General features: G+C 43.4%; 1 protein-coding gene across 6 annotated transcripts in view; it reads left to right on the forward strand.

Annotated features, from left to right (window-relative positions):
* LOC125036855 (solute carrier organic anion transporter family member 74D-like) overlaps positions 1-5,000 on the forward strand; it is a 166,877-nt gene that overhangs the window by 118,497 nt on the left and 43,380 nt on the right. For 3 of the 6 annotated variants that reach the window (XM_047629764.1, XM_047629755.1, XM_047629774.1), the window contains exon 2: positions 2,770-2,876. The exons of the other annotated variants lie outside the window; for them this stretch is intronic. The gene's annotated coding sequence lies outside the window, so the exon portion shown is untranslated. The remainder of the gene's footprint in view (positions 1-2,769; positions 2,877-5,000) is intronic. 6 annotated transcript variants of the gene reach the window in all.

Consider the following 5,000-nt stretch of genomic DNA (forward strand, 5'->3'; position numbering starts at 1 on the left):
CTCCTCCAACTCCTCTTCCTCCTCCTTTTTCTTTTCCCTCTTCTCCTCCTCCTCCTCCCACTCCTCCTCCTGCTCCCACTCCTCCTCCAACAGCTCCTCCTCCTCCTCCAACTCCTCCTCCTCCTCCTCCTCCTCCTTCTTTTTCTCTTCCTCCTCCTCCTCGTTCTTCTTCGTCATCGTCGTCGTCGTCGTTACCGTCTTCTTACTTTTCTTACACCTCTTCTAGCTCCTGCTCCACCACATTATCTTCTTACCCTTCTTTCTCCTCTCCCTTCTCTCCCTCTCCTTCTTCCTTCTCTTCCCCCTCCCCCTTTTCCTCTTCTTTTTCTTTTCCTTTATCTTTGTCTCCTCTAATTTTTTCTTCTTTTTCGCCTTCCTTTTTCTCCTCCTCTTCCTCTTCCTCTTCCCCCTTTTTAACCCACCTCTTCCTCTTCCTCCTTCCCTCCCTCTTCCTGCCTCCTCTTCTCACCCTCTTTCTTATCCTCATTCCTTCACTTTATCATTATCATCTTAACCTCCTCCCTCTTCTCCGTCTCTTTCTCTAAATGAAATTTCCACGTATTATTTTTTCCGGGAAAGCTACTCTATTACTTTATATTCATTACTTTAATTAGACAATTAAGTCGTCAAAATGGATAATGTGCGTTCAGTCCCCTTGGCTCCACACAGCTGTTATTTTCGTCTTCTAAATATGGCCTAGTGAGAAAACAGTATGCATTAAAGAGTAGTTGCTTCTTATCGGCGATTCTCTCTCCCACTATCTCTATCTTTTTCATTTTATCTCTCTCCCTTTCATGCCTCAGTCGCTCTCTCTTTTTGTTTGTATCTACAATATGTGTGTGTGTGTGTGGGTGTGTGTGTGTGTGTGTGTGTGTGTGTATGTATGTATGTATGTATGTATGTATGTATGTATGTATGTATGTATGTGTGTGTGTCTTTCTCTGTCGAAATCTCTGCCAAGCTATCTGTCTGTGTCTGTCTGTCTGCCCGTCTGTACATCCGCCAGTTCGTCCTCCGCCGACACCTGGCCGCCATTTTTACTCGGCGGGAATGCTCTTTCCACCGGAACTCCCATGTTAACCGCCGTCCACGTGTTACCTCAGGGAGGGCGGCGGGGGGAAACAGACACATGGAGGGAGGGGAGGAAGAAGCTAAGAAAAGCGGCGGCGATGGTGGGGTAAAGACTCTCTCACTCTCTTCCCCACCTCTCTCCTCCCCGCCTCCTCTCCTTCCCACCTCCTCTCCTCCCCGCCTCCTCTCCTCCCCACATTCTCTCCTCCCCATCTCCTCCCCTCCCCACCTGCTTTCATCCCCACCTCCTCTCCTCCTTACCTCCCCTCCCCTCCCCTCCCCTCCCCTCCCTACCTCCCCACCCCTCCCCTCCTTCTCTTGTCCGCCCAACCTGCCTGCGAATTTGTATTCGAAATAAAGAGAGAGGAAAGAGAGAGAAAAAAATATCAGCTTCACATTTCTAGATTCGTCTGTTCGGACCCTTCTTCGGTCTCGGTTTTGTCAACTCGACGACCTGTTACCCACTCGGAGGGGGGAGGAGGGGGGGAGGGGGGTAAGGGCGGACGTGGACAGGCGGGGACAGAGACAAAGCAACGTTGAGCACGGAAGGGGGGTGGAGGGGGGAGAGGAGGGAGGATTGATCAGGAAAAGGGGGGGGGGTGAGATTAAGATGAAGATAGGGGAAACAGGAGAGAGGTACAGGGGGGAGGGAAAGGGAGGAAATTGGAAGAAAAGACAGGGAGAAGGAGTGGAAGAGGAAGAGAGCAGAGGAGAAAATGGAAGGTGAAGGGAGGATAGTAAGAGAGAAGAGAGGGATGAAGAGGGAGGCAAAGGAGAACGGAAAGGGGGTGGGAAGAAGATGAAGAAGGAGGAGGTGGAGGAGGAGAGGAGAGACCCATAGCCACAAGGGATTGGAGGCCGTCCAGAAACTTCATGAGATTCATTTTTCTCCTTCTGTTTATAGAAAATCAGTCGGGACAGTAGTTCCTGTACTCTTTCTTCTCCCCGGTTCCTTTTTCATTGTCCTCCTCATTCCTCCTTTTCCACACGAGTTATTACTTGGCTAGAACGAGGACGAGGACGCTGAAAGAGCTGTGGTCCCGACGGCGTGGTGATGGCACAGACGGCGGCCTGCGAGTGGTGAGGGGCGAGTAAGAGACGAGTGAGTAAATGACGAGTAAGAGAAGAGTGAGTGAGTGAGTGAGTGAGTGAGTGAGTGAGTGAGTGAGTGGCGAGGGGCGAGTAATAGACGACTTGAGTGAGTGGAGAGGCCGCGTGGTGAGGCCAGCGTGAGGGCAGACAGCAGAAGGTCAGGTGGTGGTGAGGGAACCCGCCCGTCAGCGCTCTTTCGCAGGAGGTGCTCGCCATACGTCACTGAATCTAGCGTGTTGCGTGTCAGGAGTTAAGGGTATTTGGTGAACGAACTGATAGATAGATAGATAGATAGATAGATAAACTCGTGTCTGCAGGGGGTATTTTGGGTATAGTAGATTCACTTTAGTTTTTTTTCTGTTTTTGTTTCTGTAATTGGTAAACGTGACATGTTTTGGCAAGGTGTGCTAATCTTACCACGCGTTTTGTATTTATTTTAATCATTGTCTCGAAATGGTTGTCTTCAACTTCAGTTATTAATGAGATATCATATGTTAGAAAAATATATATATTTCCCTGATAATTACCACCACTGTATGGATAACAACGATGTAAACGGAATATTAAGCCTGAGAATTAACTCCCCCTCCCTCCCCCGGGTTTTAGGTATCCCAGCCTGTCGTAAAAGACGATTAACCGAGGGCGCCGCCATAGGATTGAAATATTTTCTACAACAGCTCTATACACCAATCAGAAAACAACAATAAATACAGGTATTTGAATGCATTTGATTTACTGAAATTAGGCACCGCTGTCAAAATTTCCAGCAAATGTGGAAATCACTTTTTAATGAATTGATGTATTGTGATTACTGGTTACAATGCATAATTTTGTCACACTGCAGTATAATCTACATTATAATGATAATTTGATTTTAAAGGATTAGTTTCCTGCATTAGAACACTTTATTACATATAACTCAAGTAATTCAAAGTAGTGACATTTACATAACACTCTGAATTTTAGGAATAATTCTCTTCGGATCTGATATTATTGTTGCACTTGCATCCCATTACAAAGGTCTTCGAGCTGTGCCACGGTTGACGATAGAAAGGAACCTACCATACGCGCCAAATGAATAAATTATTTAATTAGATTATCAAAAATATAAATACACTATGCCCCTTGTATTATTCGGAGGAAGATTTTTATTAGGCCGAAAATATTTCCACTATCCAGAGAACAGCGGGCTGGTGGTTATTTCGTACCCCTGACAAGCATTACGTGCAGCTGGGGAAGATTCATGTAATTTCCGAGGTCTGTTGTTATAGTTTCGTTTATCGTTGATTTTTTTTTTTTTTTTTTTTTTTTTTTTTTTTTTTTTGAGAGAGAGGATTTTGCGTTAGGAGAAAATAACTTTTTTCTGTGTAAGAAAATTATATCTTGAAACCAGTCTTGAATCTGAATTGTTCTATATTATCTCTCTCTCTCTTTCTCTATCTCTCTCTCTCTATCTATCTATCTATCTATCTATCTATCTATCTATCTATCTATCTCTCTCTCTCTCTAATTATTTCTCTCTCTCTCTCTCTCTCTCTCTCTCTCTCTCTCTCTCTCTCTCTCTCTCTCTCTCTCTCTCTCTCTCTCTCTCTCTAATTATTTCTCTCTCTCTCTCTAATTATTTCTCTCTCTCTCTCTCGCTCTCTCTCTCTCTCTCTCTCTCTCTCTCTCTCTCTCTCTCTCTCTCTCTCTCTCTCTCTCTCTCTCTCTCTCTCTCTCTCTCTCTCTCTCTCTCTCTCTCTCTCTCTCTCTTTCTCTCTTTCTCTCTTTCTCTCTCTCTTTCTCTCTCTCTTTCTCTCTCTCTCTCTCTCTCTCTCTCTCTCTCTCTCTCTCTCTCTCTCTCTCTCTCTCTCTCTCTCTCTCTCTCTCTCTCTCTCTCTCTCTCTCTAATTATTTCTCTCTCTCTCTCTCTCTCTAATTATTTATCTCTCTCTCTATCTCTCTCTCTCTCTCTATCTATCTCTCTCTCTAATTATTTATCTCTATCTATCTATCTATATATATATATCTCTCTCTATCTATCTATCTATCTATATATATATATATATATATATATATATATATCTTTATCTCTCTCTCTCTCTCTCTCTCTCTCTCTCTCTCTCTCTCTCTCTCTCTCTCTCTCTCTCTCTCTCTCTCTCTCTCTCTCTCTCTCTCTCTCTCTCTCTCTCTCTCTCTCTCTCTCTCTCTCTCTCTCTCTCTCTCTCTCTCTCTCTCTCTCTCTCTCTCTCTCTCTCTCACTCTATCTATCTCACTATCTATCTCACTATCTCTCTATCTATCTATCTATCTATCTATCTATCTATCTATCTATCTATCTATCTCTCTCTCTCTCTCTCTCTCTCTCTCTCTCTCTCTCTCTCTCTCTCTCTCTCTCTCTCTCTCTCTCTCTCTCTCTCTCTCTGTTTCTTTTTTCTTTTTTTTGGGGGGGGGTTGAGAGAGGATTTTGAGTTAGGAGAAAATAACTTTTTTCTTTACTGTGTAAGAAAATTATATCTTGAAACCAGTCTTCTATCTTAATTGGTCTATATTATCTCTCACTCTCTCTCTCTCTCTCTCTCTCTCTCTCTCTCTCTCTCTCTGATATAAATTATATTGATCTATCTTGCCACATGTTGCTGCTGTTATATATATTGCAATGCTCTATTGTAAGCGTAATATATCATATTTATTACAAGCGCGAGAGAGAAGGAAACAAAATGTATAAATAATGTACAGAGAAAAAATATATACTTATAAAAATAAGGAACAGAAAAGCTAGATAGAGCAAAAGAGAGAAAACAAACAAAGAAAAAGACAACCAAATGCGAAACATAACCTGTAGTTGAATATGAGGA

The sequence above is a fragment of the Penaeus chinensis genome, chromosome 2, assembly GCF_019202785.1.
Source record: "Penaeus chinensis breed Huanghai No. 1 chromosome 2, ASM1920278v2, whole genome shotgun sequence".
Lineage (NCBI taxonomy): Eukaryota > Metazoa > Arthropoda > Malacostraca > Decapoda > Penaeidae > Penaeus > Penaeus chinensis.